Genomic DNA, 27,134 nt, shown 5'->3' on the forward strand with positions numbered 1-27,134 from the left:
AATCTCATGTGATCATCTTGAAAAGCAAACAGCAAGGAAGTTCTCTTAGAATAGTTCCTAATTAAATGGGAAAGAAGATGCAGAATATCTATAAGTGTCATTAGATTGTTCATGTATTATGCAACTGCTATGTGCTGAGCACTTATGACTAGGTGGTAGTGGAGGGCCTGGGCCGTGGCTCACTTGGTTAATCCTCCACCTGCATAGCTGGCATCGCATATGGGCGCTGGGTTCTAGGCCTGGTTGCTCCTCTTCCAGTCCAGCTCTCTGCTGCGGCCCGGGAAGGCAGTGGAGGATGGCCCAAGTGCTTGGGCCCTGCACCCGCATGGGAGACCAGGAGGAAGCACCTGGCTCCTGGCTTCGGATTGGCGCAGCGCCGGCTGTGGCGGCCATTTGGGGAGTGAACCAACAGAAGGAAGACTTCTCTCTCTGTCTCTCTCTCTGTCTATAACTCTAGCTGTCAAATAAATTTAAAAAAATGACTAAGTAAGGGAGGCCCTGAAAATGCAAAGTTGATTATATTTTCTAATTTTTGCCTTCAAAGAACTTAAAAATAAGCATAATGAATGATTCTAGGACCTATGATAGAAATATTAGAAGAACAGAAACAATGCGACACAAGAGAAGGAGTTGTTAAATTTATCTGCAGCACAGGTTTTAGGGAAACTTTACATGGTGTTTTGGAAGATGTGTGGTTTGCCAAAGAAAAAAGTGGTACTGGGAATACAAGAGGACATTCCAAATTTCAGGAGCAACATGAGCAAAGAAATGCCTTGGAGAAAGAGTTTGCCATGGTTACAGCCTGAATACCTTCTATGATAGAGCTTTGTGAACAGGATTACATGAAAGAGGACACTGAAGAGACAAGGTAGATGGAAGAATTTGTGAAGGGCCTTCTATGCCATATTTGTCTGGGCATTTATGCTCAGTTAGTGAAGACACTACACGGGTTTTAATCATGAATCCTTCCTGTTTGCAGTTTTTTAGCAACTAAAGAGATGGTTAAAGAATTTGGTCACCTCATTTGCCTGAGCTCTATTCACATAGTACAATGAGTTTCTAGGGACACAAAACTACTTCTCTCAAATATTTCTCTAAGGAAGGAATTAGTCTGGGTGAATCCATCAAGTGTAAGTAGGCTAGGCTTATAAGTAATATTGTATTTTTTGCTAAAACAAAATGAACAATCCTTTCTATGTGGTTAATGTAGTGAGAAAACTGTTAAGTACTTCAATAAAAAAAGAAATGATTAAATGTCAAAATTATCTATTTCAGAAAGAGACTAAATGTCAAGAATAGTGAAATTACAAATTAAATTATGATGGGGTCCTATATAGTCATTAAATGGTGATCATGATGATAATGTAATGACAAAGAGAAATGGTTTTATATATAGTGTTAATTTCAAAAGTATAATTCAACATTGGATTTGCTATGAGATTTCAACTAAATAGGAAAAAAAAGGTCATCATGAGAGTCAGGTTCCAAAACAGACCCAGTGATTCTTTCCTCCCATTGTTTACTCCTCATTCAGTCCCCTCCCCTATGGAGTAGGGCTATCTTGTACAATCACTAGGATACTTCAGAAATTACAGTATGTAAGTTTTCTAAGACTAGGTCATAAAACAGATGGTAGGTTCTGTCTGTTTTGCTCTCTTGGATCATGTAAACTAGGAGAAGCTAGTTATCATATTCATGAGGATGCTCCAACAAGTCTATGGAGTGCTGCGCATAAAGAGGAAAATTGAAGCCCCCCCTCCACTAACATGTAGCACGGATGGACATGCCAAATATCTTTATAAGCTATCGACTTCAGATCTCTATAAAGTCAAGCCTTCAGGTAACTGCATCTTAGGTTGGTATTTTGTCTGTGGTGGTAGGAGATCATTTCCTATACAGGCCCAAGTATTTGGGTGCTGTGGGAGGAGGGGTAAGACTGAAAATTTACTGACATCAGACAGGCTAAGATGACAAAGCCTTTTTATGCAGCTGCAGTTGGTCCAATAGTTTTCAGTTTAAAGAAGTGCTCATGGGGCTGGCACCGTGGTGCAGTAGGTTAATCCTCTGCCTGCAGCACCGGCATCCCATATAGGTGCCGGTTATAGTCCCAGCTGCTCCTCTTCCTATCCAGCTCTCTGCTATGGCCTGGGAAAGCAGTAGAAGATGGCCCAAGTCCTTGGGCCCCTGCACCCGTGTGGGAGACCTGGAGGAAGCTCCTGGCTCCTGGCTTCGGATCAGCGCAGCTAGGCCATTGAGGCCATTTGGGGAGTGAACCAATGGAAAGAAGACCTTTCTGTCTCTCCTGCTCACTGTAACTCTACCTCTCAAATAAATAAATAAAATCTTAAAAAAAAAAAAGAAGCACTCATACCATTCTGGTCCCTTCAACTGCTACATAGCTTGAGCTGTTACTACTCAGTTAAGTCACTTTCCAGTACCTGATTCACAGAAACAGTATGAGATCAAATGTTCACCACTGTTTTAAGCTCTTAAATTTTGATGAAATTTTTTATGCAGCAATTGAGAAGTCATTCAGCTATACATTTTATTTCCAAAGCTTTTAGTATTGTGATGTTAATTTTATGATGAAAAAATAGTGAAAGAAAATTACCTATTTGATATTCGTAAACAAAATACACTTCTAAATTCTCTAAAGTGGTGAAGAAGACTACTATTTGAAAGATTAAAATACTGATATAGAAATATAATGAAAAATAAAATTTTGGATTTAATTAGAAATTTCATTAACAAAAAACATGCATGGGCCGGCGTCGTGTCTCAATAGGCTAATCTTCCGCCTGCAGTGCTGGCACACCGGGTTCTAGTCCCAGTTGGAGCGCCGAATTCTGTCCCGGTTGCTCCTCTTGCAGTCCAGCTCTCTGCTGTGGCCCGGGAGGGCAGTGGATGATGGCCCAAGTGCTTGAGCCCTGCACCCGCATGGGAGACCAGGAGAGGCACCTGGCTCCTGGCTTCGGATCAGAGTGGTGCGCAGGCCGCAGCGCTCCAGTCGCAGTGGCCATTGGGGGGTGAACCAACGGCAAAGGAAGACCTTTCTCTCTGTCTCTCTTACTGTCCACTCTGCCTGTCAAAAAAAAAAAATGCATTGAGTCACAGAGACAACTATTGCCATAAAACTGATATTCCAGCCAACAGGATGAGCTTCATCAAAAAGAGGAACATGTAGAAATATTTTGCTGCCAAGGTTTGTTTAATGTGGAATCCAAAAAAATTATTATAAAAATGAAAAAATATGCTAAGTGATTTCAACACATCTGATTCCCAAATTAATTCAGATATTTAAATCCCAAAATCATATTAATAGTACTAAGAGGGTGAAATGAGTAAGTATGGTGTTTAGGAGGTGGACCTAGTAATAGGTACTTGGATCACTGGGAGCTTGCTCTAGCAAGCTCTAGTTCTAGCAAGCTCTAGTTCTCTTTAGAAGGTTTCTTACAGAGCCTGAGTGAGGGATACTCACCCTGGCTTTATTCCCTGGCTCATCACATGATCCTTCCTCTCCTGGTGCTCTGCAGTCTAACACCATCATCAGAGGCCAAACCAATGGAGCTGCCCAATCTTGGAATATGAACTTTCAAAACTGTGAACCAAAAAAACCTTTTTCTCTTTATTAAGTTAGGTTTTCTAAGATATTTCATTATATTAATAAAAAAATCACTAATACAGAGTAACGGTGTAAAGTATCTTTTCTTAAGATACCAAATCACAGAACAAAACTTCAAGGATTTCTAAATAATGCTGTTTTTTTCCTCTTAAGTTTAAAAAAAGAGATTGTATCTTATCTTCTTCTGACTATAAAAAAAATAAAATAAAGACTTCAAAATATCCTCAAAGAAATCAGTGATATCTAGAATCAATGAGAGGACTTTGGTTAACAGCTAAACTGCTGTCTAAAGCAAAAACCACTTCAGCACCTTGATTAACTTGGCTTTTCTAGGTGTATAAGCATTCATAAAACCCATGCAAAAGCAATCATAAAGTGCTAAAATATTGAAGGGAACTTGCATCATAATATCATTAAAGAAAATGGGGAAAGTGACAAAGAAAATCTATTCAATGATTTGAAATAAGGAAATAAGGTAATTTGCATGAGTTACTTTGTCTTGCCCTTTTTAAAAGGAGAGCTCAACCCTTCATTGGCATTTTCATTCTTTCTCTTATAAACAAAATATGAAAAAATTCAGCTATTCCTGGCAATCTGAAGACATGAACTACATCAGGAACTTGTTATAGCCCCAGAGGAAATTTAGAATAAAGAACATAGAAAACTACAATAAAAACAAAAAATGAAACAAAACTCTGTTTTTTTTTTTAACTAGGAACTATTACTATAGTTTAGAAATATTTGACCTTTATTGAGCATTTGCTAAGTTACTAATAAAGGAATAAGTGTTTCATTCATCTTTTTTATTCATCTATTTACTTCTGGAAACAATTCTATGAAATATGTAGAACCTGTAATTGTCAATCAATTCAAACTCTAAAACTGTTAAGCAGCTTAATTTGTGGTCTTAGGAAGATCAACTCAAGATGTATGGGTTTAACTCTGAATCTGTTTCTAAAAATTTAAAGAAAGCAGGATCTTATATGGGTTAAGCAGTGCTGACTTACAGCAAAAATCCCTTTGTTGGAAACCTCTATTGAAAGAATGAAAACGAATGGAATGGAAAGTTCCACAAACGATAGACGAATAACCTCTTGATGATGTATCTTCAGCTTCTGAGAATAGGGTCATTTCTAGTTGCTCTAGTTATTCCTGATGCCTGCAGTCAAAGGGTAAAGCGACCAGGCTTCACATTCCTGGGCAGCAGCTGGAAGTGTGTATAAATCCTGCTTGGTAGTGGCTTCCTGATTGTATTTTGAAAAGCTCTTTTAACAGTGGGATTACTATTAATTTCCCATTTATTTTCATATAAACCCATTTTAAAGATGATAAAACAAAGATTACATTTCTTGCCTAAATTGATGCTAGGTATTCAACCTTCAGAGTCATGGCTCATAAACACTGTGATTTCAGAGGTTAAGCATTTCTTATGATGTGTATTGAAAAGCCCTTTGGAGCATTTCAGGCATGGAAAGCCAGGACACTGTGACAAAAAAACGTTCTACATGAAGGTACTCTGTAAGTGAGACCACAGCAAAAAAAAAAAAAAAAAGTGGCCATCAAAGAAGGATTTACTTTTCTCTAAAGAGAGGAGAGAACTTTCACTTTGCTTATGGCCTTGTCTAAATACTGACAGAGTTTGAGGATTCAAAAGGCTTCTTTCTGTAGCCTAGGCAGCTTATGTCAATAGCCTCAGGTGGACATTGACATCATACATAAGAGTGTTAATTGCTAAATTAACAACAGGAGTCACTGTGCACTAACTCCCCCTGCAGGACCTCTGTCTTCAAAGAGTTGTATTATGAAACTTAATAGTAAAAAGTGTCCCCCCAAAATTATTCACTTTGTTTACTAAGCAGAGGATATTCTCATGTCTCATAAATTGTAGTTATTTCTAAGAGTTCACAAAAGATGTATCATTCTTGGGTTCTTCTTTAAAGATAATTAAGTTTCCAAAAGGAAAAAGAGGGGAAGGAAAAGAAAAAAAGGAGACAAAAAAAGGAAATTACCTTTGAGATGCAATAACTTTGAATAGCCCTTGTCTAGACTGTTGAGGAACAGATTTTTTTCTTTTTTCTTCTTTTTCTTTTTCTCCCTCATACAAAGCGCTAAACTCTTTATCCAAAATAGAGTTAATCTTCTGTATATAAAATTAAATGAAAATAGATCATGGTAAAAAACAAGACAGGGAACAGGAGAGGGAAGAGGAAGGAGGGGAGAGTGGATAGAAGGGCAAGTATGGTGGGAAAAATTTTTATGTTCCTAATGTTGTATTTGTGAAATGAATGAAAATAAATAAAAATTTTAAAAAGATGATGTGTTTTTAAAATGTAGTGGGATCAAATGCTATGTCAAAAGCATCTCCAGCTATTTGAGCGGGTAGGTCTATTTGAATTTATAATGAACCTACTTATCTTGATGGTGGTGGTGGTAGGGGATTTAAAAATTTTTTCTTTTCTGTTTGGGATAATACTAATTTGGCTTTCATTTATGTTAATATAAATATAGTTTTATCAGTCAGATTTCTTTACTCTCCATCTCTAGCCACCCTATAGTGCCAGGAATAATGCACATGTCATCATTAGAGTTGACACTCTTAATTTTTATTCTCCATGCAAGCCATTTAATCAATATGAACACCTGACTTACTCCGTGGGAAATTCCAAATTATTTTCTGTTTGCTTTGTGTTGCTGACATTTGCATATATTGTGGTACTTATGAATATAGATTTTTACCCACTCATGATAAGAAGTCTCATTTATTGTACTAAGATTTTAAATTTATGAGAATGTATAAAATGTATAAAAAAGCAAAATAAATTTCATTTTGCTTTTCAAGCAAAATAAAACAAAAAGCAAGCAAACACAATATCCATATTAATCCATGTACAAAGAATTTTAATCTTAGTTAAGTTAATCAATTTAGTATTTATTACATCCGTACTATCATGCCAGGAAGTTTGAACCACGTGATCTGTTGTTTCATATAGCATATTTTCTACTGGGGTTCATAATATTCCCATTTATTTTTACACTTATAATAGATCAAACTGTACAACCTAAGGCATAGAAGGAATCACGATATTTAAAGAGCTTGCCTCCATGCAAATATATTCTAGTGTGGGAGAAATAACTGACTAGTAAATTTAAAATAATATTGTAGGTGGTATGAGTGCTATGCAGAAGACCAAACAGAGTAAGATCTTCTTAAATATAGAATATGGCATACACAAACTTAATGGACAATTCTAAAATAGAATCTCTTTAGAAAAGAGACTGCATGAATTTTTTTGCTTATGGCTTGGGCTAGGAAGTTTTCAGGTTGGAATATGAAAGGCCAGGTGAAACATTGAATTGGTTGAGTTCTTAAAACAAAGGTAGAAGCAAGAGAGTGAAGTGAAAATATTATGATTCACAAGACACTCTGTTCAGTTTACTTATTGAGGGTGTGGCTGTCTTAAACCCTCACCCATCTGGCCATCCCTGCTAACTAATTCAGTGTTCTTATACCATTTCTATACCACTTGTGTGATCATTAGATGGCATCATTTTCTCAAAAATAACAGTTTATAGCTGGGCCACTGTGTAACCTTTGTACTACTTTTGTCAAGAATCATCTGATATGACATTAGTGGCTCAGCACCATATACTACTCTGGAGAGAACATACGGCCAAAGGCAACATACATAAAGACTAATGGTGAAGTAAGGGTTAAATTATATAGACCACTATGAGGCCATGATTCAAATTAACAAATCTAGGCCAAGAAAACAAGTTTCCTTAGTGATCCGGCTCTTCAATTTAGAGATTGTTATAGGTGACAGTAGTATTTATCTGAGTGTACTAGATACCGTCTTGGATAATAGAGAATCCATAGCTATTCATTTGTCCATTAGCATTTGAATGAAAGAAACTAGGCTTATCTGTTGAAACTTTAGAGGTTTGGAAATATCATTTATTACTTTAGCTAAGGTTGATAAGTATCTTATCATTACAGAAATCACTATTTGGGTAGTAAACATAAAAGGTGAACTTTTATGTTATTTTTCTTGGCAATTTTCCATAGATGCCTCCATTTTTGTTAGTGAATGCACACTTCAAGGAGAAATAGACCATAGGACAGTATTGGTCTTGAATGCATAAAGTTTCTAACAATTATGCCATATATATAAAGCAGGATTATGTACAGTAAGCAAACAGCAAGCTTGATGTCTACATCAAAAACTGTAACCCTGTAGAGTACTGCATTAGGGATGTAGATGTTGTTAAACATGACAAGTGTGACCAATTTAAATTTATTAATGAAGTTGAACATTGTCTGTAAAGCAGGTTGAATCATTTGTGAGGAAAATAGGTTACTATACAAGTAGAAAATATAGTGACTATACTTAATCCTACTCATATTGTGACAGTTCTGTAATTATTTTTGCATAAAATTTTTGTATCATGATCAAAATCTAATGATTTTTATGACAGGATATTGAGGTTAACAACGTGGGGAAGACATTTCTAGTATTCTAAGTGTCTAATGGAAAGAGAAGGAAGGAGGAAGACTCTCTGAAGTATTTATTGGAATGCCAATTAGATTTTTAAAGCTCTACATGGAACATAATTTACATATAGAAAAGTGCATATAAATGAACAAAATAATGATTGTTTAAAAAATGTAAAACATTCATGTATGCAGGACCTAGATCAAGAAGCAGAATGAGTGTCAGAATCCCATAATTCCCCATTATGCTGTCTTCCAGTCACAATTTCTACCCAAGGATAACACAATCTCATGATTATTACAAAGTGAATACCCTCATACCCACTACCAAATTAAAAGATAGGATTTCGAGAGTTTCATCAGAAATCCCTCCATTGGCTCCATCTCAACAATCATTCCTCCACAAATAACCATTATCCTGACTTTACAGTAATCACTTTGCAACATTTCTTTTGGTTTTATTAATCAAGTGTGCAACCCTAGATGCTACAGCTTCAATCTTCTGCTACAACAACAGCAAATGATATAGCTTTTAAGTCACTGTTAATCAGATTTCTTCTCTCCATCCTTTTCTTATAATTTATCTATTTGGGAACCTATGCTTGACTTGTAAATGTTTCCACAGTCTGAATTTTTCTACTTGTGTAATCATGGTGCACTTTAGCAAATTCCTCTGCATTTTCTGTAAATTGGCAGCTGAAATCAGCGGCACGATCAGAATCAGGTGCAATCCCTGTAGCAAGGCTGTTGGTGTTTGTTCTTTCATCAGGAGGTACATGCAGGCTTTTTACAACTTTTTTTGATGTTAACAGCTTTTGATCCCCCAATATGTAGATCCATTGAGAATTGAAAAATGGCTATATTCTAATTTTATCATTTTGTTTGCTTTTATAAATGAATAATTTTATAAGGAGACATTTCTTCTCATCTAACATTTGATTACTCAGTGGTACAGTTTGTGTGAGAAAGGTAGGGTAAATTAATGATTCTTTTTTTTTTACTTAGCTTTCGTATAATGAATCGGTGTCTAGGCATTTTCATAGGTATATAATTATTTTTATTGCAATATGAAATCAGAAGTTTAAAAATAATGTTTCTGTGTGTTTCAATTCTTATCTTTGTTGAGGTCCAAATATTGCTTTGGCTAAGGATGTCTCTTCAAGTTGGCACTTGAGTTCTTTTAACATGACCTCCATAGTCTTTGAGAGCTTCATTGCTCTCTTACATGTCAAGAGAGTCCAGATACATTCTGTATATTTGCCAGATAATACCTTGAATCAACCATTTTTCTAAGAAGCCTGATTTATGTAAATGAGAAGTGGTTATAGCAATTTCATGGCACTATCTTCTTAATAACCTTTAGATCTTGAATAAATCTGAACAAATTTTAATTGGATTCTTCAATAGGAAAGATGAACTATCTCAAATGCTAGTGCAAGTTATAGTGAGTCTTATTTTTTTCAGTACATATACTATAGCTTATAATTATTTTTTTAGGATATTTGATGCACATTGGGTAAAGATTTGAAAGGGAACAAATTAATTGATCTTATCAATTCTGTCTCTCTATATATAATATAATATTTGATTCATGTAGAACCTGATTCCTCCTGGATATCTTCAGATTTTGTCTGATTTAAGAACAAGGATACCAGTAAGACTGCATCCAAAGTACCTATGTTATGATGATGATTTAAGAAGCCTTTGTGAATTTCAAGTGGACTTTCATATAGCAGTCAAATTGATTTTTGTGTGATATAATGAAAAAGTAAACCTTCTTTCTCAGTCTAAGACCCAAGGATAAGAGTTAGTCACTGGGAGAAAGGGGATGGTTGTGGATTTTTGGTGACAGTCCATTTAACAACACTAATTCCAAATAAGACAGAAAGACACAGTGGTAGGTTTATTGTGAAAAGTGCAGGAACTGTAACTATAAGTAAACTATCTAGTTAGCTGTCAATAGTTAATGGTAAGTGTCCGTATAAGTTTAAGGGGAAAATTGGAAGCCAGATATTACATTTCTTCTTCCTTTCCCCTCATCTTTATCATGTTTGTCTTTGTCTATGAATTTTTGACCAAAACAGGAAGTTATTTGTCAAGTATTCACTTTCCTTATAGTGGCCGTCAATATGCTTATTAGTGGGTTCTTTGTTCGAGAGAAACATGGAGGACATGTGGTCATTCTATTTTTTGATTTATAAAGATATTAATTTATTTTGGGCTTTTCTCAATACAATCTTTTTTGTTCTAAGACCTGTTCAGATAGTTCCAAATGCTGTAGGTCAACTAAGTGCGCTAATTCCTATTCTAGCCTTTGTTTATGAAACAAATACTATATTTTTAGATTAACACTGTTCACAAAACAATGAAGACAACATGACAGAAGCATCTGCCACTATACCTACTCTATAATGTTCTGTGAAACAATTGAAAAAGAATTCACTAAAATCTCCAATGGATGTGTCTTTCTCTGCATACCTGACTAGACTAAATTTCACTCAGTCTAAAATTTGAAGTAAAATTGACTTACAATGAAATGCACAGATGATACAATATTTTACAATTTTAATAAATTTGCACATTCCTGTAAATAACACCTCAATCTAGCTATAAAATATTTTATACTCCAGATATTTTCTTTATTCCCTATCCTGGGCCGTTTCAACCTACAATTTTCTGATTTCTATTGTCACCTATTACCTTTGCCTTTTCATGAAATGCGAACATATAAAGTTACATAACAGATACCCTTTTGTGTATGGCTTCTTTTGCTCAGTAACGTTTTTGAGATTTCTCAACTTTATTGCTTGAATCATTAGTCCATCCCATTTTACACCCAAATAATAAATATTTATATTACTATATGATGATTTATGTAAAGAGACTGGAAAAAAAATAAAACTGTTTCTCCTATTACGTTTACACAACATTCAACACTTCAGAGACCCAGATGAGTAGGAGATTTTGCCCATACTATGCAATTTTCTGGAAAGTTCTTCAGTGGATATCATCTGGCTTCCTATAATTCAATTCAATTCAGACACTATCTACCTGGATATAGCAACAGATTCCACAGGTTGAAGCTTCAGTTTCCAAGACCATCCTACTTCAAATGACATTGGCAGGTGCAGGCCTTCAAAAATTCAGGTTGACCAACAATAAATCTAGGTTCAGTTCCTATGGCCCCCCTCTTTGGGCTTGATTAATTTACTAGAGCAGTTCACAGAACTCAGGGGAGCACTTAAATTTACTGGTTTGTCGTAAAAGATGTCATAAAGGATACAGAAGGATAAAGTCTCAGATGGTAGAAAAGCATAGGGCAAATTGTGTGGTAGTGGACTCAGAGTTTCGGTGCCATCTCAAGGTAAGCTACCCTCCAGGAACTCCCTCCCATGTGTTCAGCAATGCAGAAACTCTCAGATCTCAATCATTTGAGGTTTTCATGGAGGCTTCATCAATTTAACTAAATCATCTGCTATGGCAATGTTCTCAACCTTCAGGCCTTTCGCTTCTCAGAGGTTAAGTGGTAGAACTGAATGTCCCAACCCTGTAATAATTTCTAGGTCTATCTGGTGCCTAGTCCTTTGCTAAAGCTATCTAGTAGATGACAGCCACAAGTCATCTCATTAGCACGCAAAGCACACTCTTACCACTGCTGAAATTCCAAGGGTTTCAAGAGCCATTTGTCAGGAAACTGGGAAGAAGCCCAAATATGTATTTCACAAAATCACAGTTTGTTTATTCATTCTGTGGATGAACATTTAGATTCTTTGCACTTTTGAGTTACTGTAAATGTAGTTGCTTTAAATGAGTCATTTTTGCATATGGATAACGTCCAGTAAATCTTTAGTGGAAATACAAGTATAACCTTCAGAGAGCATTGGCACAGCACTGGCATTTGGCCTAGCTGTTAAGACATCACTCGAGATGCCCACGTGCCATATATTAGAGTGTCTGGTTTCAAGTCCTGGCTCCAATCCCATTTCCAGTTTCTTGCTAATGTGCCCCCTGGGAGGCAGCAGGTGGTTGCTTACGTGCTTGGGTCTCTGCCACCAATATAAGAGACAGGGGTTGAGTTCCAGGCTCCTGGCTTCAGCCTGACTCAGCCCAGCCCCAGCCATTGTGGGCACTGGGGGAGTGTACCAGGATGTGGGAGATCTCTCCTCATCTGTTTGTCTCTATCTGCCTCTCAGATAAATAATTTTTAAAAGAAAGAACTGGAACATGTCTAATATTTTCTTTAGTAAGCTATTCTCTTCAGTGGACCTAAGGAATAGCAAAATCTTTTTCCAGGTCCTTCTAATTTACTTTGTTGAGCCAGGCATTAGAATCAGAATGTACTAGTAACATGTATAATGTAACAACACGTCAAGGAAGAAGAGATTTTAGACTTCCAATGCTATTCTAAATTCTCCAGTCAATTTATTTCTTTTTTCCTAGGAATGGAAAAAAATTCTCATTGATGCTCCTTAACGTGGACTGTGAAAAGTGTCAAAGATTGACTTTCTAGAATTAACCTTGAAGTTTTTCCATTCTTATTATTTAAAAAAAGCCTTGTGGCTTGAGGAAAGAATCATAGCTGGAAGATGGTAAATTTCAGGATAATGTCCAGGGGAAAGGATGAGATTTTGGAAAAAATGGAAAGAAGGTTCAATTGAAAATGAGGAATTATAAGAAAGAGGAAAAATAGTGTCAGATAAGAGCAATGACTAGAAGAATGCAATGAAAATGGATCCACAAATGAAATAGTTGTTTTTTTTTTTTATTTTCACTAGTTTGGGCCAAAGAATCTTATAATTAAGGTATTTTTCAAGAAGAGCTCCATTTACAATCTTCTTTATAACATTCTAAAAGAGCACACCATTGATTATTTTGTGATGATTATTTTTTGCTTCAGTTTGGTTGGGGCAAGGACTTCCCAGATTAAACTTCTTTCTGAGTGTGTCAGTGAGGGTCTTTCTGGATGAAGTTAATATTTGAATCCATGCAGTACATAAATTGACCTCAACAACATAAATGGGCATTGCCCATTGAGAGTATAAATAGAACAAAAGGCAGAGGAAAGTGGTATTTACCTCCCTTTCTTTTCCTACTTGCTTCAGCTGAGACCTCTCTTTTCATCTTCTCCTGCCCGTGCACTTGGATTTACATCATCAATTTCCCTGATTCTCAGAGCTTTGGATTTGGACTGAATTATACCATTGCCGTTCTGGAGCCTCCAGTTTGTAGACAGGAGATCATGGGACTTCTCAAGTTCTTTAATTGTGCAAGTCCCCACTGTATTTAGGAAACTGAATACTTATTATTTGTAATTTTTCACATTTTGTGTTTGTTTAGCCAAAGAACACTTTAATAAAGCTTTTTCATCACAGCACTGCAAGAAGAGTGGGTCTTTGGATTTAGCGACCATAGGGTGAGGATGGATACCAGAGTGTTAAGCTTCTGGCTGCGGTAACTGACTTTAGTTCAGACTTTAAGCAGAGTCCTGATGAGCTGATGAAAAGAGTTCCTTGTAGCCGGCGCCGCGGCTCACTAGGCTAATCCTCCGCCTAGCGGCTCTGGCACACCAGGTTCTAGTCCCGGTTGGGGCGCCGGATTCTGTCCCGGTTGCCCCTCTTCCAGGCCAGCTCTCTGCTGTGGCCAGGGAGTGCAGTGGAGGATGGCCCAGGTGCTTGGGCCCTGCACCCCATGGGAGACCAGGAAAAGCACCTGGCTCCTGGCTCCTGCCATCAGATCAGCGCGGTGCGCCGGCCGCAGTGCGCCGGCCGCGGCGGCCATTGGAGGGTGAACCAACGGCAAAGGAAGACCTTTCTCTCTGTCTCTCTCTCTCACTGTCCACTCTGCCTGTCAAAAAATAAAAAAAAAAATAAAATAAAAAAAGAGAGTTCCTTGTAACCTATGTAAAGAATTGTCCATGACATATACACATAGACTGACACATAGGCAGAGGTGAGGTTCTGAAGGAGGATCAAAGCAATATGTGAGTCACATGACATTCTGCAATTGTAATGCATAAATGATGGTGATGGTTATTTGAGTTATACAGGGTTAGAAATTGAAGAAGTCAGGGGAAAACCATGGACTGTTTCAATAGTTCTTTTAGAAAGCCTCTTGGAATGTAAAATTGAAGCAGAGACCTGAATATCATAAAGGTGACAACCATTCAAATATTTGTGGTAAGGGTATTTCAGGCATGTTAGCCCGCAAAGATCATAGTGGCTACACTATTATGAGAAAGAGTAAAGTGGTAGCAGATGAGGTCAGAGAGTTAGACAGAGGCCAGTTCTAGCAAGGCTTTGTAGGCCATCATACAAGTTTTCAATTTTACTCTTAGCTTGATGGAAAGGTATCAGAAGTCTGTGCAAAGAGGATTAATATGATCTGACTTACATTTTAGGTAGACCACTGTAGTGGTGTAAAGAACAGATATGAAGGCACTTTCTTGGAAAGTTGAAAGCTGGATATTTTACATTTGCCAATTGAAACTCACTCTCCATCGTTCTCCACCCAGATTTGTGTCTTAGAAATCTGATCCATATAAAATGCAATAAATGGGCTTCCTTGATATATGTTCATTGTTTAGGTTTGGATGATGAGCAAAAAATGACAAAACAAAAATCCAAGGAATAAGCTAAGCCTAAAATAGGAATATCCATTTGCTCTGCTTTCTACTACCTCCCTCCCAACTCCTGCTAGGACAAGTTTTAACAGTAGCGTATTGCTTTAAGGTCACAGCTACTTTAGGGAGCTCTCTTCATACAACTTCCTCTCCTGGTCACTTTCTTACTAGCTCCAGGGTTATGCACCATCTCTTGTAGTTTTTTCCTAAACATCACTGCTACGGTTTGAATGTTCCCTCTAAAACTCACTTTTAAATTTAATTGACATTATAACAGTATTAAGAGGTTGGATATTTAATTTGTACCAGTATACAATGGTGAGTTTGTTCTCTATTTGTCCTTTTGTGATTTGATGCCTTTGTCCATGTTATGACATACCAAGAAGGTCTGTGCCAGTTACTGGTCCCTTGATCTTGGACTTCTCATCCTCAAGAACAGAGAGACATTAAATATTGTCTGTTATAAATTCTACCATCTTTGGTATTCTGTTTTGGCAGGACAAATTTGACTATACCTACACACACCTTTGTTGACTAGTCCAATTATTAAATCATCCTTAAATTCTTCAATTTAAACATATTTTTTGCATGCTGATTCTCTGGTGCATCTCATCTCTGAAGGGACAATGGTGGAAAGCACGTTAGTAGAATATCAAAAGAATTACAGGTAGTGGAAATTATACCCTTAGAGGAATGTAGCCACTGAAAAAACTCTGAAATAGTAAGAAGGGAGAGCCGGTCATACAAAACTTCTCTCTTCCACCTTCCAACCTCTTGCTAATGTCTCACATTGGCTGAACCCAACTTGAAGCTCAGGAGCATGAAAATCCAGGTAATCCCATTTATAAACGTTAGGCCCTGATGTTGTAAACAAAGATCAAAAATGTAGACAATGGCTCTTGGACAGGCAAATACAAATTAACCATCTCAGTAGGCTGTTGTAGTAGACTAAATATGAAATACTCATGATAAGTATGAATTGTGATTGTAACTAGAAAGAAAGAAATCTGATGGTGATAGAGTAACAAAGGAGGATACTTACTTTTTGAATTTTTATTATTAATATAAACAGAACAGATTTTATGCAATTAATAAGCACAATTCTAAGAATATAATGATATTCTACCCTCCCTCTCTCCCTTTTCTTTCCTCCCTTTCTTTTAATTTTTGAGATAACATAATTTCAATTTATTTTATAATCACAAGCTTAATGCACAACTACGTATAGTGTTCAACAAGTAAAAGGTAAAAAGATCACTGTTCCACAGGAATATAGACAAAGGCTATAAACAACAAAATATGAATGTATAGGAGATCAGTTTCAAAAAAGATAATGAGAGAAAGTCTTTCTGGGGAGTGGGACATAGGACATATGCTAACATTTCAATGGTGAGAATAAGCAGGCTTTGCACAAATAATTAAAAAATAATATTTTAGGTAGAGGGAACAGTAGAAGAAAATAACTGGTGGTGGCAAAGGAATTGGGGCATTTAAAGAATGGTAAAGAAGAACTGAATATTGCTGGAACTTAAAAAAAGGCATGAGAATACAGTTGCTACTTATAAACATCTGTATTTTCCATAAAAATAAGGAAATCTGCCTTTGGACTTTGGAGGTTACATAGAATCATTTATGCCACAATCACAGGACTTCTTATATTTGAGAAGAGAAGACATTCCTCTAACTGGGTGGAGACTTAACATCACATAAAAGAATAGTGTACACAATGATAAATCTTACAACAAGCACAGGAAATACAAAATGTCTCATTTGCCGTCTGATGGGAAATAATATTGCTACATTTGTTGTGGATATTAAATTCTTCGAACATTACTAAGTATAAAACAAATATAAATTATTTCTATAATAAAAAGAAATAAATATATTTTGAATTATGGTACAAGTAAAAATTCTATTCCTTGCGGCTTATTTTGATACATTAAAATTTATAGTATTCCATCACAAAGTTACTTTGAATCTCTTCTCCCTTTTCTAAGGAGTTAACACAGTACTACAGAGATTCAGATATAAGAACTGTTTTCCCACTTGATAATTATTTGATCTGGCATTGAAAAAATTATGTATGCCTTAGTTTCTTCTCTGAAACGGAAAGAATACACTTGCATCTAACTGCATATTTTTCACAGAGAAAAATGATTTACACCTAATTCTAATACAATGTTCAGTTAATCTTGTGAATCTTGTGATCTTGTGAATACAGTTTCATATATGCATATATATAACGTAAGAGAAGTTTTCCATTCATATCACATGTTATCAATAAGGAAACAAATAGAATGGAATAGTTGATTATGTATATTTGTTATTCATTCTACAAAATTTTATTAAGTATCTACTATGCATCAGGCATTGCCTTAGGTCCTTAGGAGATAGTGGTAAACAAAACATAGGCCCAAGTTTCATGGATTTTAATTCTAAGAAGGAAGAAAGGGATGACAGAAAATGAACAATAAAGAGATTAGTATCTAGTAAAAGGACAAATAATAATGAATGCTATGAATGAAAATAAAACAGATTAAGGGGATCCAGAATGATTATTTTAAGGTAGTCAGGGATAGCTTTTCTGAAAAGATAACATTTGAGCAAATGATAACATTAAGTACAATTGGAATTAATTACCGAACTATCTCAGTCATATAGGTAAAAGTCCAAAGTTGTGTTAAAAATAGCAACAAAAACCAAATTGCTGTTAGAAATGCAATAGTAGGGGGCTGGCACTGTGGCACAGTGGGTTAAAGCCCTGGCCTGAAGCACTGGCATCCCATATAGGCACTGGTTCAAGACCTGGCTGCTCCACTTCGTATCCAGCTCTCTGCTATGGCCCAGGAAAGCAGTACAAGATGGCCCAAGTCCTTGGGCCCCCGCACCAGCATGGGAGACCTGGAAGAAGATCCTGGTTCCTGACTTGGGTTCAGCACAACTCCGGCCGTTGCGGCCAATTGGGGAGTGAACCATCTGATGGAAGACTCTCTCTCTCTCTCTCTCTCTCTGCCTCTCTCTCTGTATAACTCTTTCAAATAAATAAATAAATAAATAAATAAATCTTTTTTAAAAAAAGAAATGCAATAGTAGCTTATTGCTACTACTTCAAAGGAGTTAAAGCAGTGATTTTCAGCTGCATACTTAAACCAACTGGAGTGTTTTAAAATTTACTAATATCCAAGTCCTACCACCCAGAAATTTCAATTCTGTTGGACTAGGAAGCAACCTAGGAATCAGGGTTTTTAAAAGCTCCTCAGTTGATTATAATGTGCAGTCAACATTGAAAACCATTAATTTCTAAAGGATTTTAGAAACTACATCTGAAATTGATACATTTAACTTTAATCAATTCTCCCCATTCCTATCTGCTTTCTGGTGATACTAATCATGAGTAAAGTGGACAATATCAAGATGGTAATTATCTTAAAAAATCAAAAATGCATGGCAAACTTCCTATTTCAAAGATGTAAACCACAACATTGTGGCAAAACCTGATATAAAAAATTGTTCCTACAAGTAATATCTGCCTCACTGTGTTCTGAGCCCAACGATCAAGACACTCACCTCCTATTCCATTCTACTGTTATTGTTCTTCATCTTAAGTTTATCCCAAAGACAAGCTTAGTGTTCATTTAGATCTTTGAAAAGTTTTGCACAGTCTAAAAGTCCAAATAGTCAACATTCTCAGAGAGGCTTTTTTTTTTCCCCAAGAGAAATTAAATAGCTGCACTTCTTCACCCCAGATCAAAACTCCAGAGCCCAGATGGGTAAAGCACCATTCAGAGAAGTCATCTGCCACAAATACAGCATGTGCAGCTTTCAAAATCTGTATTCACGTGCTTGAAGTAAAGTGACTTGAAGAGAGGCAGCACCTGGTTTAAGCTTGCATCATTAGCTCTAACTTTCTGAGTAATCATCTTAATCAGGCAAAGGAAAGAAAGTAAGTCTATTCTAATACTCCTGTGGGTAGGAGGAAAAGATGGATAACAGCTGTTTTTCTATAGTCTTCTTAAGCCAATATATTCATTGAAAGCTTTTTTGAGATTTTAGAAATACATCTAGGGTATACCACAAACTAAACAAATGAGGCAATCTGTTATTAACATCTATTCATCTAAATCCTTGCTGCCAAGTAAGTAACATAAAACTACATTTAGAGGTAGATCATGAATACATCTTAAGCAATGTGTTTAAGATAGCTCATATGGTTATTTCAAATAAAAAGAAAAATCTATTTCTACAAATGTGCTTTGATATCAAAGTAAGTGAAGTTTAAAAGTATAAATTTCAAATCACTCCCAATAGTATATACACGCTCTTGAAAGTGTCAAATATAGGCTTTCTTTATTTTATTTTTATCTTTTATGCTTATTTATATAAAGAGAACAGATTTTATATATTTCATATTTTAGGCACATAATGATAATCCCATCTTCATTCTCTCCATCCTCCTTCCTTTCTTTTTCTTGTAATTTTCATGATAACTTACTTTCAATTTACACAGGATTAATGCTCCACTAAAGAAAAAATTTAACAAGTATAAAGTAGAAATACTACTGTTCGAGGCTGGCGCTGTGGTGTAACAGGTAAAGCCGTTGTCCACAGTGCCACCGGCATCCCATATGGGCTCCGGTGTGAGTCCTGGCTGCTCCATTTCTGATCCAGCTCTCTACTATGGCCTGGGAAAGCAGTAGTAGATGGCCCAAGTCCTGGAGCCCTTGTACCCATGTGGGAGACCTGGAAGAATCAGCTGGCTCCTGGCTTCAGATCACCGCAGCTCCAGCCATTGTGGCCATCTGGGGGAGTGAGTCATCAGATGGAAGACCTCTCTCTCACTGCCTCTCCTCTCTCTGTGTAACTCTGACTTTCAAAATAAATTTAAAAATTCTAAAAAAAAGGATACTGCTGTTCTTTAGGTGTATAGACAAGAGCTATAGACAATAATCAAATTTCATATTAATTTCATTCATGTACTTTACATTTTTTGTATTCCATATATTACCTACCACAAATCAGAGAAAACATATTTGTCTTTTTGAGCCTGTCTTATTTCACTAAGCATAATGGTCTCCAGTTGCATCAATTTTGTTGCAAAAGACAGGATTTCATATTTTTAGAGTTCTCTGTACCCACATGTTTATAGCAGCTCAATTCATATTTACTAGAATATGGAATCAACCTAGATGTTCATAGACTGATGATCAGATAAAGGAAATGTGGTATATATACTCAATGGAATATTGCTCAACCATATTTTTTTATTTTTAATATTTAATTTTTATTTACTTATTGGAAAGATAGAAACACAGAGACAGACACACAGAAATACAATACATCCACTACACTCCTCCCTAATACTTGTGACAGTCAGGGCTCAGCTAAGCCAAAATTGGGCTGGAAATCCAATCCAGGATTCCCACATGGGTGGCATGGACTCAAGCATTTGAGGTATCAGGCAGGGCTACATCCCGGGGTACACACTTGCAAGAATCTGGAATCAGGAGTAGAGCTGACACTGAAACTGTGTCACTCTGATATGGGAACTCTGAAACTGATTCTGACTTTATCCACAACCAGTCTAGGGATACCTTTCTCATTTTGTTGTCATATGTGTAATTAAAGTGTGTTGTCAGAGAACTATTTCCTTCTCCCTGCTTTTAATGGCAGTTTTATTTGTCTGGTATATCTTGTACAATGAAAACCATGGATCTTTTACTTATTAATTTTGTTTCCCAAAAGTTGATATATAAGTTAATTCAGATGCCGTTAAAGGTATTTCTTTTGTATGTGTATTTATTCAAATAGAAACAATGGCTGCAGCATTCGAAACACATGCATGTGTATGAACAAAGGTCCACACACAAACCTTCCTTAAACTTGAGTGAAACCAATAGGATTATACATCTTTGCCAGTATCATTACTAACTCTTTTAGTTATTCATCTAATATTTTAATATCTTTTGTAATTCATTACTATTTGTAACTTCATATACATCAGAAAATCTTGTTGGTGTTACCTTCAAGCTATAAGAACAATGTGTCCCTTTCTACCACCTCTATCTTGATCCAAGAGAATCAATCAACAGTAGATCAAACTGTATTTAAAAGTTATTTAATCTGCATTAATGACTAACGGTTTTCTTTAAAAATGAATTGTTCAGTTCAATACTTTCTATGAATTCTAGTAATGTGGCTAAACATATGTGAATTACTAATAAATTAGTATCATGTTTTATGTAACTATATTAAAAACATTCAGCTTGTACTAACCAGTAAAATTTTTTAATGATGTAGAGGGCCAAAACTTAAAAGTTTCTATATCACATTGGTCTTTTTCGAATACAATTTTTTCTATGGATAAGCTTAAGTAAATAATTACTAAATATATACTTATATTATTGAAATATTTAGTTACAAAATAAGGAACTGTGTTTCATAAATAAATAATAAAAACACTTCGCTGTGAACTGTTAAAAATGTTCGCAGTACTGAGCTAGGCTAAGGATAAATAGTAAAAAAAAAAATGTAGCAAGTGCACTCAGGGCAGAATTAGAGAGAAAATCGCAGTGGAAATTCTACAGAGGGAAGCGGGATACCGTGGACCTGTGCGGAAGGTGTGGATACACAGCACGAACATGGACACAACACACTAAGCAGCCAAGAGCTGGAGTGAGCAGCAGCTCAGAGATGGAGATGACCAAACTGCAGCAGCCCACGGTGATAAAACCCGAGGGAGAGCATGGTGTGAATCCAGCCTGGAGCCCTAGTGGTTATCAGGTACCCATAAACCAAGTGGAAGTAAAGGAGGCTCGTTCCTCTCACCCCTCCTCCCCACAACAGCACAAGGCACCCAGCTGAGAGAGAACAGGTGCCATTGTAGATTGGGCAGCAGCTGCAGAAGCCCTTGTACACATGCACAGCAACTAGCTGAGACGGGATGTCATCTCAGCAATACTGACAGCAGTGGTGGGGAGAGAACAAGATTCGGCCAGTGGCTCTTGTCTACACATGTGATCCAGAGATTCTAGTGGAGTGAAAAATCTGTGGTCTCCAGTGACTTTCAGCTTGGCAGGGAGGATAAACAGAGTGCTGGGCACCCATGTAGGACTGTGAGATGTCCCCAGCCTCCCAAAATACCACAGGCTCTGAGGATCAAGCACATATGTACAGTTGACTCAGAGAACATCTGCCTCTCTGTGGACTGGACAGGCTGGCAGGGCAGAGCAGAACCTGTGTACCCTGATATCTATCAACCGAAGACTGGATAAAGAAATTGTTATATGTATACACTATGGAGCACTACTCAGCTGTAAAATAGAATGAAATCCTTTTATTTGCAACAAAATGGATGCAGCTAGAAACCATTATACTTAGGTGAAATAGGCCAGTTCCAAAAAGACAGATATTATATGTTTACCCTGATCAGGGGTAACCAGTAGAGTACTGGAAATGTAATGTTTGGAGAACAATGGACATTTTGAAAATCAATGTTTACAGACCTTGTCTCTTCTACTGAGAAACAGTGTTTTTTTTTCCCTTCATATTATTTGTTGAACTCCTTTACTTAATGTAGGATTAACCGTATAATAATTAAGTAAAATGAAAGTAGATCTCTGTAAAATCAAGAGTAGAAATTGGAGACAGAGGGTGAAGAAGGATTGGAGCATGAGTGAAAGGGAGGGAAGTATCATTATGTTCCTAAAGTTGTATATATATGTAATACATGAAACTTGCATAACTTATATATATTTTTTCAAAAAAGTTCACAAATCAAAGTTCCAAAGTGTTATATATGCTTATCTTTCAAATCAAAAATGTATTATAAACAAAGCTACAATCATATTAACAGTAGCAATGGTGAAAAGATGCACATTCTTATCTATTCCTTTTTTAGCTTCATACATTTTTAGATAATTTAATGGACTCATTTTAGGTTTATAATTTTTCTTTCATATTTTCTCAAATATTTGTGATTTTAATGCCTGACAAACCTACATAGCTAACTTTATTTTTATTATGTGAAGAACTAGAGCATTTACATGTTTAAAATTCCAAAAGTGAAAATATGAGTATAGTGATAATTTTCTGCTTCATTCTTCCTCAAATACTGTTCAGTTTGTGACATTCTATGAATACTTTAATTTGTATAAAAACAAGTTCATGTCTTTATATCTTGATCTCATCACTTATTGCTTTTAGACAAATAGTAATGTGCTCAGGCTTCAAAGATTTTTTTTGAAGACTTGAATTAAATGATCATTTGAGTTTTCCATGGCATTGAAACCCCTTATGCACTAATTACACTGTTCTGCACATGGTTTTTCCCACTTGTATATCTTGAAGATCTTCCCAGATCCATACATACATTACTCCATTCTGTTTTATATATGCACAATGTTTCATTGAATGGATGTATCATAATTTATTTGATCAATCTTCTCTTGATGGCTGTAATGAATAATCTTTTACGCTAGACATTTTATACATGTGTAACTATATCTCTAGAATAAATTCCTTGAAGGGAAATTGCTAAGGTAGAAGGTTAAGTAGAACTGTAACTTGCCAAATTGGTTTCCATAGACATTGTTTCAACTTTAGTATATGTGCTGCGGAAGCAAGCACAACATTGTTTCAATTAATACTCTCGTAGTAATTTATGAGAGTCTGTTCCTCTCCCTGAGGTCAACATATACTTGTCAGTCTTATAATTAATGCCTTCAGTTGTTCATCTAAAATTTTGGAATGGTATTTGACAACTCCTTCACATGTATCTATCATATCAAATTGGTTGGCTCTACATTTAAACACTGTGGATGATCTGACTACTTGCATTTCCACCCTGGCCCAAGCCACCATCAACTTTCATTTGGTTAATACCAATTTGACTCATAACTGGGCCTCCCTATATAAACCTCAAGCCCCTACATTCCCTTGTTCTTATAATGTCTGAAATGCTCTAAAAACTCTAAATCTACTTACATACATCCTTGTGATAAATTCTTCAGTTGCTTTCAGTATTATCCAGAAAAGTAGTCAATATCTTTAAAATAGTCCTCTGAATGATATGGATATTTATAAAGAACAAGCATAACAATTGTCTTTTTTCTGGGGCCCCTGACCTTTTATCTCAGTTTATTTTTAGCACCTACTCATTTATCTTATTACTCTGTATAGATCCTCCTTCTGCTCATGAAAACACATGGCTTTAAAATTGACATCCCAGTTTTGTTTAGAAGATTCTTCAATTATAAGTCTCAAAATTTACTAGTTTGAATTCTAAGGAAAGAATAGTATTGGCTTGCCTACGTTGGGTGAGTAGGGGTTGGGGGTGAGCTAGTGAAAATAGTGTCTTCATCTGGAACTATGGATGACACTACCAATGGACTAGACATGGTTAGGCAGGCATTCCACACTTATCTATCGCAGCCTGGAATGTAGTAGCAAATCATAAACCTTTCCATAATATAACATGTTATCAATTAAAAATCTCTCATGTTTTTATACAACTGTCTAAGAAAATCTTTTTCATTTTAAAATACCCTTATCTCAAAAGAGTAAATGTCATAGAATAAATAAAGCTTTGAAACCATTAGGGGGCTGGCACCATGGATCACTTGACTAATCCTCCGCCTGCGGCACCAGCACCCCAGGTTCTACTCCCAGTTGGGGTGCCCGGTACTAGTCCCAGTTGCTTCTCTTCCACGCCAGCTCTCCGCTGTGGCCCAGGAATGCAGTGGAGGATGGCCCAAGTGCTTGGGCCCTGCACCCGCATGGGAGACCAAGAGAAGCACCTGGCTCCTGGCTTCAGATCAGCGCAGTGCCTGCTGTAGCGGGCATTTGAAGAGTGAACCAATGGAAGGAAGACCTTTCTCTCTGTCTCTCTTTCACTGTCTATAACTCTACCTGTCAAATAAAAAAAAAAAAGAAAAATAAAAAAAGAAACCATTAGGAAAAGGAGTAATAAATAGCCTTGAGGCAGAGAAAGTTCATTTTTTAAAAATTTTTAAAGACTTTATTTATTTATTTATTTGAGAAGTTGAATTATAGAAAGTGAGAGGGACAGAGAGGAAGGTCTTCCTTCCATTGGTTCACTCCCCAAATGGCCACAACGGCCAGGGCTGTGCAGATCCGAAGACAGGAGCCAGGAGATTCCTCTGGTCTCCCACACAGGTGCCGGGGCCCAAGGACATGAGCCATCTTCCACTGCTTTCCCAGGCCATAACAGAGAGCTGGATAGGAAGAGGAGCAGCAGGGACTAGAACCAGCACCCATATGGGATGCCAGCACTGCAGGTGGTGGATTAACCTACTGCATAACAGTACCAGCCCCAGTTCATTCTTTTTTATAATTTCCACTGACCATACAAATTGATAACCACTAAAATGACTAAATATGCTGTGTGTCTGATTCTCACAAAAATGTGTGGAGAACTCACTTGTTTTTACACTGTGGTCTTGGAGTAATGCTGCCTAAAGGTAGAGAGGAAGAAGGCGATGATATTTTCAAGTCATTTATGATTCTACTCCCTTAGGTGTAATTTAAAAGATGTATTATAAAATATTTAAGATCTACAAAAAGTATAAAGAATGATTGAATGAATCCCTACATACTAGCGTAGAAAATAAAATACCACAATAACAGCTGAAAGCCTCTGTATTCCACACAATCACTTCCCTCTCCTATTTCCCATACTTGGCCTCCACCTAACACCAGGGGTAATCACTATTCTGAACTTGTATTTATTATACATTATTTGGGGGGAAAAGACAATGATTTATCAATATGAATTTGTTTTCTCCTGTTTCAGTCGACTTGATCAGAATGCATTTATCTTCCTTCTTTTTAATTAAAAATGGCTTTTCAAATTAACTTTCATCCCTTACCGTTAAAAAAATAACATAGAGAAATGCATTTCAATTTTTAAAAATAATTTCATCTATTGGTTATTATTTCTTTTTGGCCTCAACTTAAATGAAAGTAGGAGACTCAAGTAGTTTATTGGACTGACTGAGATTTATCTTTTCCGCTTATTGGGTGAGATGTGATAACTCAGCAGAGGCAATACTAGGAGTTAGTAATTGAAATTTTTTCCTGTCCTGGGGGATGAATGCAATTTCCTATTCCAAACCTCCACACAAAATATCATTTTTTTCCAGTATATAAGCATTTGGTGTTCATTTGTATGTGCTCTTTTGGTAAAAACTGAATTTTGGGCCCTACTTTGTTTTTTAGGGATAGAATAATTATTCAAAGTTAAATTATTTTTCATAACTATATTGTAGCTTTTAATCTTTGATAATTAGTTTCACAAATGGTTTATTTTATATAACTTTTTGAAATAATTCTTATTTTATTATTTTTATTATTTTATTATTTTTTAATTCCCAAATGATCAATTTACTAAATTATTTAATTCATATTATCATTATTTTTTTGGATTGTGAAAAGAAACCAAATTTCTGCTTTTATATAATAATCAACCAATATAGAAAGAAGAATAAATATGTGCTTTACAGAAATGAAGTTTTTTTAAAAAATTATGTAGTGTGAAAGGCTTTAGCATATATTCTAAACATTTAAATTTGGATTTCCACATAAATAGGATCTCATATACTTTTACAAGTATCAGTTTCCAAGAAGTAATATCCAAATCTGTTGCATTTAGAAATGTTTCTTTTTAACGGAGAATTTCTGATTCTTTCCAAGGTAATTTAATAAGCATTCTCCCTCTAAGGTTGTCAAAGTATGTTTTCTGTCCAGCATGTGAGGAGTTTGCACTTCATTACTGTGTCCTCAACAGCCAGTAAAAAGCAGAGCAAATTGGAGAATCAACCGTTCTTCATAGACCCATTAGAGAAGTCAAGTCACAGCATAAAAACTGCTTATCTCCTCCCCCCAAAAAAACTGTAGAGATAGATCCACAGAATCACAACCATAAAGGAAACTCACTAGCAAAAACTTCCACAGGAATCAGTGGTAGGGTAGGCAAAGCTGAACTAGAATGGATGGATTGCTGGAGACAACATGGATGAATCTGAGATTTATAAATACTGGGATGGCCCAATACTAGGGCTTCCCACACACTTTTATGAGTTTTACCTCTGGAAGTTGAACCAGGTCCTTGAACTGCAAATCAGAAGAAAACGTCTTCTTGAACTTCCAGCATGGGAAGGGAGAAAAGAACTATTTAAATACAGCAGCACATTCTGCATTTCTAGACACCTTCCTTCTAGAGGAAATATTTTATCAAATTCTAACTTCTTTTTTTAAAAAATTGTATTTATTTATTTGAAATTCAGAGTTACAGAGAGAAAGGAAGATGAGAGAGAGACAGAGAGAGAGAGATCTTCCATCCACTGTTTCACTCCTCAAATGGCTGCAACAGCCTGGGCTGGGCC

The sequence above is a fragment of the Oryctolagus cuniculus genome, chromosome X (assembly GCF_964237555.1).
Source record: "Oryctolagus cuniculus chromosome X, mOryCun1.1, whole genome shotgun sequence".
Lineage (NCBI taxonomy): Eukaryota > Metazoa > Chordata > Mammalia > Lagomorpha > Leporidae > Oryctolagus > Oryctolagus cuniculus.